The sequence below is a fragment of the Cryptomeria japonica genome, chromosome 3, assembly GCF_030272615.1.
Source record: "Cryptomeria japonica chromosome 3, Sugi_1.0, whole genome shotgun sequence".
NCBI lineage: Eukaryota > Viridiplantae > Streptophyta > Pinopsida > Cupressales > Cupressaceae > Cryptomeria > Cryptomeria japonica.
This window is the reverse complement of record NC_081407.1, coordinates 1,003,448,767-1,003,460,777: the sequence shown is the minus strand read 5'-3', so window position 1 is coordinate 1,003,460,777 and position 12,011 is coordinate 1,003,448,767.

Below are 12,011 nucleotides of genomic sequence, written 5' to 3'. Positions count from 1 at the left end.
GCATTCCCAATTCATTCAGAATTCAATCCACCAGCTTTGTGTGGAGAGATTGAATCTAGTGAATTATCTTCTCCCCCTTCCTAATGTAATGGTGAAAAGTGCTTGAAGGATAATCAATAGTGAAACTTTCATCTCTCTTTGAGGGAAAAGGTAGTTTTCCTCTTGATCTCACTCACCATTTTTCCACCATTACATTTTGGTTAACTCGACGTCTTGCATGCGTTCCTTTGAACAACATTCCATATTTTCATTTACAAGTTTCAACTTTTTGCAAACTTAGTGGTTAATTCATTAAAAACCCTATTTTTAAAATTAAAATTGAACTTGTGATTTATAAAAATTGTTTGTGGTTATCTTAGATCTAAAAATTGTTTTGATTGTCAAATTCAATTTCCTCATTGTCTTGTTCAATTTAAAATTAAAATTTACAAAATTAAGAGGTTACTAGTTAAAACCCTAATTTTCAAAAATCATCTTGAACTTGTGCAAAAATTGGATTTCCATTTGATTTTCATATTCCTGATTGTTCTCAGATTTGTCTTCAATCCTACCATTCAAATTTTTAATTTCCCCCCTTTTCCCATAATTCAAATTTCAAAATTAAGTGGTTAGGTCATCAAACCCTAATTTTTAAAATTAATTAGATTTTGTGTGAATTTCAAATCAATTTCATTTACATTCTCATTTGTAAACATTTTCCAAGGTGTACCTATCCACTAGGTTTGACCTTTCTCAAAACAGCAATTCAATTCCTCTTTTTTTCAAAACCCTAATAGGGTCCTATTTTCACATTTGCACCTTCATTTTGTCGATCTAGAGATCGTAAAATTTGCCAATTTTGGGGGGTTAGCTTTAAAATCATCGTAATATCCATCCCTCAAATTTTCCAAAAAGGTTGGTCAGACCATGTGCGTTCCCGCCACAGTCCTTGGCTTTTTTCCCAAAATTTTAGGAGACTGTTCTGACTGTATTTAATAGCCTAAATCCGGAAGATTGGCTGATTTTATCGATTTTTGAACCCTCTAGAATTTGAAATACCTTCAAAATTCAACATTCAATCTTTCAAGAAATTTTTTAAAATTAAGAGGTTAACTATTGTTTGCCCCGATTTTAAAAATTTAAATTTTAAAATTAAGTGGTATTCCCTTGGCCCTAATTTTAAAATTTCCAATTTCCTTTCATTTTTGGAAATTGTGTCATCCTCTTCCCCCAACAAAGTTTAAATTGTGTAATCACTATTTCCTTTCATTTTGCATTATTCAATTTTGTAAACTGTGTTCTACAATTCAAAATTGAAATTTTCCCTCTAGTGCATGAGTTTTACCACTATTAGCCCTACCTATCCTATCGTTGTTAGACAAAGCATTAGAATTAAGGCTTCCCAAGGTTTAATTATAGAGGAGATGGAGCCTAATTTGGGTGACTTCTTTAATGAGGATCATGTTGATTCTTCCCATCCTAATCATGTGCCTATTGATGGATCTCATGATGAAGAAGAAGCTTTAACTAGGGTTTATTTCACTAATACATTTGGGGTTAAATTCCAATGGAGGTTTCCGACGGACAAGGAGCATTGTGTGAAAATTTGATTTTTTTTTTCAAAAATGCCCGTGTTCGTCAGAATTCCAACGACCTATGGCTGTGTTCGTCGGAATTCCGACAACCTCAAGCATTTTATTAAAAAAAAAAACCACAACGCATTTTCATTTTGAAAGCACAAGCAGCGACCATCTTGCCTCCCTGCCCCTACCACCGGAGCGATCTCTGCACAAGCAAGGTAAGGTTTTTTTCGAATTAATCCATTTTGTGCATTCCTGCGATCTTGGTAATGTATTTTATCATAGGTTGAAAATGATAGGCTGGGGATTCTTTCAAAATCGTAATTCCCCTCCAATTTCTTGCTATATTTCGATTGGCCTGCAAAGGTGGAGTTCAAATTGTTTGAGACCATGCCATTATTTACTTCTCCTCACCACAAATCGGCTGGGTAATACTTTTGGTATTCATTTGTTTGTTTTGTTTGTTTTCATTTCACAGTTCCTGCAAATCGTGGCAGATACATATATATATAGTATCGATCTTTTATTGTTTAATTTCTCAATGTTGTCTCTGCCCTAAATTAAACCCAACCAAATATGCCTTGATTATTTTTGTTTAGCACCGATCTGGCGAAGTACATGGGAAGGGATCGATTTGGTTTGTTTGAAGGCTTAATCGGTACCCATGAGGGTAAATTCGCACCCTCCATATCTCCCTTTTTGAAACCCTACGTCCTGAATCTTGTTGGACAAGAACCGACCTATATTCCAATGCTCTCTCGATTATGCTTTGATGGATGTCCATACCTTGTTCAAAAGCTCCTATTTTGGCACACACGGGGAGGATGCTAGCAAACATTTAATTATTTGCTATATGTCTGTAAAAAAATTCTTTCGTTGTCAAGGTAAGGTTTATTTATCAACAATAAATATGAGAAAACATTAGTGTAATCTCTGAGACAGTATCCAAAAGAGTAGGGTATAAATGAGGGAGAGATGAATGTCAAGACAAAACAAACACTAGTAATGATGAATTCTTATTAAGACAAATCAAAAGCCATCATCAGAATTCTTGACCAAAGACAATATTTTTGGAATCTTAGAGGGGCTCATGGAAGTTGCAACTCTGAAAGTTTGTAATAGAAGTTTGTAATGGAAACAAGTGCATGGACCATTAGCTACCATGATAGTTTCTCACACCTATTAAGGAATAGTCTCCACTCTAGAACCAAAGGTTTCACATGGACAGACATCCTAACATGAGGAATTTGTACCATGAAGAGGGCAAATTAGTAGTCCATTGTAAAGAGCCATTACTACAAGTAAGAGTGCAAAAGTGACAATATGAGAATAAGGATAGTATGTCATATTGTCATGTATTTTTGTGACGGTATAGAGAAAACTCTAACAAGAGAAAAATAAAAAGAAATTTCCTAGAAGCTTTCAATTAGTTGGCATATCAATAGTACGGTCCAAATCTTAATGAGCAAGGATCATGCTAGTGACAATCGTAGACTTTGAGGATGTTCCATAAATGGAGGTCAATAAGCTATAGAAAGACAATAATGATCATCCAAAAACAAGGTTTATAGAGTCCATCAGATAGAGACAACCAAAGACAACCAAACAAAAACAATGACACAAGATTCAATTGAAATCGCCTTTTTTCATGCAATCACATGATACAGTGCAGCCATCTAAAAACAATGATTAATGACAACCAAGTTGTTGTAGACAATGAAGATACCTAAAAGATTTTATATATTGAAGAAAACCTATAGAAAGGACTTACAAGATTAGTCCTATGACTATTGAGATAAGAGCACATCAAGTGACCAGAAGAAAAAAACATATTATTTGTTGAGTCCATTGGCCTTTAGGAAGGCACGAGTCGTAACCATTCTCAAAACATCACTCATCATTTAAAAAAAAAATCTTTACATTTTCTATTGTAGGAGCAGCTATATGTAGTATTTTGCTTTTAGTTTTAACATCTTTTCACCTGGTGCCAACCAAATGATAGAGAATAAGGAGTGATCGAATCAAAGTTGACATAAAAAAACTAGTTAGGGTAATTTATGGGTTTAATTATGGATCATGTTGTCTATTTCCATGAACTATTGAACTTATTTGGATGTATTGTGATTATTTTAATTTTGAAGTTATAAATAAATTATGTTTGTACCTTAGAAAGAGTAACTCCAATTGATGTTTGGGCTGTTTATTTGAAAACTTATGGTGATTATTGCCATATGTTATGTAATGGAGTTATTTTTACACTAAGTAATTAACTAGAAAAATGAATTTCTATTGTTGTACAAGTATGACGAAACCATGCTTGTGTGTTTACATGTTTGTGCATCCTATTGAGAACCAACCTCGCTGTTGAGGAACTCAATATATGTGGTGTTAAGTAGAAGAATGGAAAACTCAAGAAGCTATGGTGACATATTGTGGCATTAGTAGGGATTATCTCTATTGACCACACCTTTCAAAGATAGTATCCCCTAGTTCTCCTCATAGAATGGACCATTGGATGGCTCATAGTGGTATCCTATCCTACATTTATCTTGATGGCATTGCCAATAGTTGGTATGTGGCTCTTGGTACGGGTTTCCTCTTACCCTATTATCTTATTTATATCTTTGTTCCAACATGTGGAGATTGATTTTTGTCATGCTATGATGATTTTCATGTTTGCATGTGTTTTGACATTATGCAAATAGATATGTGATGCTTAAGATGCTTATGATGCTTATGATACTGCAGTATTTATTGTTTATCAAATTACAAATGTAATGCTTATGATGCTCAATTGTTGGTGCAGGAACCTAAACCCCTTTGATGAGGATCCTGCACAGTCTCATGGATCAACAAGTATAAGTCAATACACCTTGTAGAAATAATATATTTTTAAAAAATTACAAGAAAAACAAACTTCCTCAGTTTTTCAAACCTCAACATTAGCAGCAAATCTAATACAGTTATCAACACTTGAGGCCCCAGTTGGACTTACTCAAATTTTAATCTCAACATCAACTTTATGGCCGACTTCTTCATCAATATTACCCTCATTTGCAAAATATCTCTCTCATTACCAACTAACTCTCTCATTTGATGGTGCACAGGTATCACCAAATAGGTATTTGTCAGATGTGTCTTCCTCGAGTGAGGGAAATGTAGGAATAGAAGAGGAAAGTGAGACATGTTGTAGATCTCAAATAGGGAGATCAACTAGAGGTCAAAAGATTAGAAGGAAATTCAATAAACGCATGGAATTTTTTCTTGCTCAAGGGGGGTCATGTTCTTATGATGATGAGACCAAAGGCGACATTGAGGTGCCCTTGAGGTACAAACATCTACTGAAACAATATGTACCCAAGGAACTTCCTCCAATAAACACTGATTTTTGTGTTAGTGAGAGGATATATCGCATAGCACCTTTGTCGTTACATGGTTTGGGCCTATTTTCCATGGACAGCATAAAGGTCTGTTACAACAAAGTTGTTGAATTGATGGAGTTTGTTGGACCTTGTTACAATTATAATGATTGGATGCAGATTGTTCGATATAAAAAAGTATGCGTAGGTATGCACTGTCAGCCAATTATATACAACAAAAAGATAATGATCAAAGTAAACGAGTGGCTGTATACATTGATGGAAGGCCAAAAGCAATAGGGAATATTGCAGGTTTTATAAATAGTGCACGATCTGGGTCAACTAATAAGCAACCCAACTGCATATTTGAGGCACGTGAGGGAAATTGTGTGTTTGTATGTGCGATAAAATCAATAAGTGCAGGGGAAGAGATTCTAATCGATTACAATTTGAATCGTATAGATACAAACAAAGTTACTATCATGTGGGTGGTACGTACTATATATATACCATTTAAACCAACTTCCAATTAATGAATCCAATAAACCATTGCATTATTAAGTTTTTTTGCTAAGTCTATTGGTTTCATTTCACTAACGTTTTTATATTTTTTCTTTGTCACAGGGCCACATGGATCCACCACATAGCACAGATAGGGGTGTAGGTCCCAACACTTCTACGGAGCAGGTAAACCTCATTGTAATTGTACAAATTAGATAGAAGCAAATTGTTACATTATGATCTTTTCTTGAGTGTTTTGAAGTAATTTTGATAGTGTTAATTATATTCTTGTCACAGACGGATGTTCGGGATAAGGGAAAGGAACCTGTAGTACCTCAGCACCTCCATACGGATGTGGGGTGCTTGACAGTGTTATGCGCTGATGACATCGCACTTAGCACAAACTCTATGCAATTTATACAAAAGAATATTAGAAACATTAGGCAAGAGATTGTTGATTTGGCAACCATAAGTCCTCAGACTGATGAGATAACAAAGAGGGTGCAACTATTATTGACGAAAATGGAAAACTTGCAAGTAAGTAGTAATGAAAGCTTTAATCATAACAAAAGTTCAATAATGGTTTATATTTTTATCTCTTTTATGTCATTAACAAAAATATGTATGTGTTGTTTTTACAGAAATTTATAGGGCCTCATCATCCTGGTGGTGATGATCAGGGTATTGTGAGTAGTTCAGGTGATGACCATGTTCTATATATTAAAACCACTCCTTTGGACTTGTGAACTTGCTTTTTTAATGTTTTACATATTTAATGTATTACTCTTCAGGTGCTGACATGGGTCCAAGGTTGAGCCCAACTGTATTTTTGACTGCAATGTCGTCAACACATAGCATGCAGACATTGTCTGTTGCACCGGCTCGTGTTGACCCGCCCACTGGTGGTAGATCCCTCTTTTTCTCTCTCTTTCATTATGTGTTTATTACCCTTGAAGTGTTCTTTCTTGGAGGCATTTCATAATGGATTCATTTACTGTGGCAGGAGATGCACATGAGGATGTGCCAGAGGTGAGTACTGCTGATAACATACCATCATTTCCTGGATCTTCCTGTATTGCTAGTACGGGAATGTTGTAGGCCACATTGGTGGTGAGCGATGAAGAATTGATTCCCTTGAAGATACAGAAGGTTCCAGGTACTTTAAAAATATTATTATATATAGTCTAATTGTAATTTACTTACTAATCACTCATTTTGGACTAATGATCCCATGTTTTTTTTGCAGGAAATGATATTTTTTATAAAAATCTTAATGACATTTCACTGCAGATATTTGGGCCCACCATACGTAAAAGGTGGAACATCATACATGAACTAACCCTTATCCACTATTTTGATTTCATATCATTGCTAGAATAGTTTTCCTTTTATCCATTTCTTGAACTATCTCAAAGGTAGCTTCAGTTTCTTTCTAAATCTAACAAGTTTGTTTTTGCTTTAAAGGTGGAATGACCAAGAAAAAAAGTTAAAAGATGAACTCACAAACCGTATGGTAGGGTTGTTTGGAAATGACACATTCGACAAGACTAAGCTCCTAGAAAAAGTTGGCACATATCTAAAGTATGTGAGGGACCAATACAGGACACATTTAGAGAAGAACGTAAAGTATGAGTGTCCCCCCATGATTCCAGAGAGGGAGTGGAAGGACCTGATTTTGGATGCAAAGGAGAGAATTGAAAGGAAAAAAGGAAATACACCACCAGACGCTAGAAGAAGGTATGTGATACTATTAAGAATGTGAATATGTACTAATTATTCATTATATTTATATAATCTAGCATATTTCAAACTTTTCATAGATTGAGTGACACGTCAAAGGCAACCAAGGCAAGACAAGAAAAGCATGGGCAACACAAACTCGGCTTTGGTGGTTATATGAAACTTGCCGCACGAATTGTAAGAATCAGTAAATTAAGTATCACATCAAAATATTTATAAATTGTAAACAATTTTATTTTGATCAAACAATACAAGTAAAATTCACAATACTAAGCAAAAATGTAGGGCTCTGAATTCAATAGAGCACCCACGGAAGATGACAAGAGAATTGGCTACTAGCAAGGCTATATAGCTGTGGCTGAACGGCTACAAGAATTGAGTGGGAAAACATGAGATTCTGATGCATCTGTCACAACGGTAATTAAGCTAAATGAAAATTATTTCAAATTGAATACTTAACCAATAATCTATTTGATGTTAAGTTTCAACATAAGTGACTATTATTTTTTTAAATAAGCAAGCAATGATAACACTGCACGTGACATTGGAATGCAACATGATAATCGTGGAACAAAACCTGTACATGAAGGTCTGGATGTGCATCCTAGTAGTGGAGGTATTCATTTGCTATTCAATTTTTTTTATGTAATTATTAATACAATTAAACATCTTAAATTGAAAATTAGTGTAATTAATGTAACCTTTATTGTTAATATTTTAGAGCATGTAGTCGGTGGTGACCAAATGGAGCATGATCCGGGTAGACAACATCAGGAACGTGATGTTCCCCAATCAGGTAAAGAGGACCACTGTTATTCCTTTAAACAAATTTAATTGCAATTGGTGTATTGATTAATGTAACGTTTCATATTTCAACTCCAGAGGATCTAGAGGGTGCTCAGCACGTCAAGGTTGAGGCTAGACAAAATGATGTGGAAGATGATTTGGCCCCATTAGGTAAAGAGTGTAACGGTTGTGTTCTTTAAATTAATGAAATACTTGTAACAATAATGAAAAAAATGTTTTGAATTTAACCCAATTCTTTGTTATCGCAGAGGACCCCCCTTTGGTTCAGCATCCTCATCCTTTGTATAGGACTAGGCATACATCAAGAGCACGAGAAGAGGGCAGAACATCCGAAGATGGGGGAAATGATGAAGAAACCGATGTTCCACTTAGTCTTTTCATAGCTTCAAAGAAAAAACAAAAAAAGAAATGATTGTAATCTACCTTATTTGATAATGACTGATTTTTATGTGTAATGAATATAATTATGTGCTAATGAATGTTCATGAATGATATGTGTTGATGATTATTGATGAATGTTGCATTTTAATGAAAGTTAATGAATTTTATGTGTTAATGAACATTATGTGATAATGAATGAATGTTATATTTTAATAATGGATGAAAGAATGAATGAATGTTAGATGTTAACGGGGAATTTAGAGTGATGTTGGGGGGGGGAGGGGCCAAATGAGCTTCCACCTTCACGTGGTTGGCCCTGTTAAGTAGAGAATATTAAACTATTCTCGAAACAAAGTGAAGCTCAATAAGATGTGAAATGTTTGAAAGGTGAGAATCCACAAATAGATGTGAAATGTTTAAGTAGGCCTCCCAATGAAGTGGATCTCATAGACACGAAGAATCCTATATAGAGAATCATTGAGAGCCCTTGAAGAAGCGAATTTGAACTTCGACCAAGCAATACATGATGGAGGAATATCTTGCAAGAGGAAATCAAAGTCATTATGGTGTCATCTAGATCTAAAATGTGGTCTACTTTTCAAAAAAGTAAAGATGCTTGATATAAATGTGTCCTAGTGGGGTGAATCTAGAAGACATATAATCCTATTGCAAAGAATCATGGAAAGTTCTAGAAGAAGCAACTTTTAATTATGAAGTAGCAACGTGTACAAGAGATGTTCTCATTTGTAGATGGAGTATCAAGAGGAGGATCACTAGTCCATGGACCCTGTCATTGTTGTTAAATACCTACACTTTTGTTCATAGTCACTTGGTGTAGGAATGAATTCAACGAGATAGGGTAGGAGATCCTACATAATGTAATTGTGGTTTCCCCATCAACCTCTACCATTGTGATTAAAGGGGTCTCAATCATAGAAGGGTGGATAAGGTAGCATGGATAGGGAGGGCAGGTACAAGTTTACCTACTAAGCACACCACCTCATATGGATGGCGGACTGCCACATGGGGCCAAGAGGGATGGTATATCCGCTCTTGGGCTTAGCATGTGGATAGCTTCGGGTGCCCTATCATGTTTCTCATCCAAGCCCTATTATGGTTTAACTCCAATTATGCATTATAGATATTGTGTAGTTCACATAAAATTGAAATAATTATGAATATATGCTATCTAAACCTAGTTGAAATGGTTGCTCTATGAATTATACTTTCAATACTTGTCTAACATGATTGCAGGTTTTATCTAACATGATTGCAGGTTTCAAACATTATTCTAATACCCTGATGGTATTGTTTCTTCATTGGGACTACTCACATGCATTCGAGGACTGCTAAACTATCATATTCACATACTATTGTCTCAATAATAAAAAGAGAACCCTAGGTCATCTTTACCATTATATGCTTTTGATCTTGCAACTCTGCGACTGCAAATAAGATTTTAGTGGGATTCTAGGACTTCTCCTATGTTTTGATTTTTGCTTTCTCCATTGGGGCTATATTGTTCTAGGGTCTTAAACTAAGACAGTGATTGTCTCCTGTAGCTTCATCCCTAGTTGTCATTTGTATAATTTGATGCCAATAAGGACTGATATGCTGCTCCTTTCAGTGAAGTGTCATAGTTCTTTGGACTGCTCATACCATATTCTAAAATTTTATGAAAACCCTACAATGAATGGCTCCTTAACTATCATATTGTTTGTATCTTACCATTGTGGATTTGAGTCTTGATTTGACTATATGGCTTCTCTCAATAGAAAATTGTTTAAGGCATTTGTAACTTCTAATCCATGACTTCTCATCAAGCTTTGGCACATTGAGATTGGAACAAGGATCCTATACACCATCACTAGAGATTATCAACAAGAGAAGATTCACCTATTGATCCTTTGAACTGGTAATTCTTGATTGCCTTTTTGACTCATCGTGCTTTGTAATGGTGATTATCTTATTTATTGCTTGATGGATATTGATCTCTCTCTCACAAGTGTTTCAACTAATCTTTGATGAATACAAACCCTTCTCTTTTGTTGAGTGCAAATATCATGAATGCATTTATTTTTCTTAACTATCCATAATGACATTTTCAAATATCTGAGACTACACTTCATTATTGTCTCTTGATTCTTCATTGGACTGTGGTTTCTTTGATAGTTCTTTGTAGCTTTATCTTTGAATGGTCACTGTCTTATTTGTAGCTTTGTATTTCCTTTATGGTGGCAGACCTCATGCAATGTTTTCACCTTTAAAACCAACACTAAACCTTTCAACAACCATCTTCATAGACAGTTTGATATCAAATTGTGATACAACATTAATCATTTCACCACTATTATCAATTATATTTTTGCATGCTCAGTGTCCATGCCTTCATTATGCTTGAGTTGATGACTGCTGCAACTTTATTACTATCAAATCTGCTTCATGTTGTCTTGTATGCATATGACATAATGCTAACCTATTTATCAGTGCTATAGACTTTTCACTTTGTGTCATGGCATCCTTTTATCTTTCATCAAGATCTGGGGGTAAAGAAAATAATTATGACACTAAATACCTATGACCTTGCACTATGAACTGCCCTTGCACATCTTCTAGAACTTCATGGGCTATGGAAATACTGTGATTTTGACCTTTCACAGCCTTTTGATTCTTTTTTGGGCTACTAGATTATTGTCTCTGATCTGACTGTAGACCTTGGTGCTTCATATTTATTGTTCTCTCTTGAAAAGACTCGGATTAGGACCTCTATTCATGCTTTGACAGTGATACTTGACATTGTCATCTCCATATCATGGCCACTGTCATTCATCAAATCTCATATATTGCTGCTCTCAGTGTTATACCTATCAGTTATCCATGTTGAAGACTCTCACACACCTTCTAACACTATCTTAGACTTGGCTTTTGCTATTTAATACAACATAAGACTATAATGAGGCTGCTATCTGTCATTGATTTGACAATTTCTAATGTCTGGTAGATGTCTTTGATGCTCTCAAATTGTTCTTGAAGCTTATATGGCTTGGTTCTGATCCTTATAAGCTTTTAGACTGATTTAGGCACTATGATCTCACTGCAAATTTATCATTTATTGGTTGTTCTTTTGTTGATAGTGACATTTATCACTACTTTCATCTAAGGCAATCACTTCTTGACAGTCAAAAGGTTGCCCATCATTTAGTTTTCATTGTCTTTAGCTTCTTGAGACCTCTTATTTATTGATAGAGAAACACAATATATTCTTCAATAATCAATCAAACCTACTCAAATAAAGATCTTCTAAAGTTGACAATGATCCCATACTCTAAGAAGAGGATTTCCATTTCTTATCCATGTTGATTGTTACAAGTCCTATGAGCTGTTCACATGGCTATAACAGTGAATTTTACTACAAAAATTCTAAAATCCACCTTTCTATTTCAATGTAACCCTATAACTTGTAATTTTCTGTTGTGATTGTCTTTGTGTTTTGAACCGTAAAAAAACTCTTATCATTGTCTTTTTAATTCAAAACCCTTCTTCATTACAAGCTCTAAGTAATCTATTCCTTGCTATACTTATGATTATCTATTAATGCTATTCAAGAATTGGGGAAAACCTAGACACTATTATCAATGTCTAAACCTTCTAACAGACTACTCTA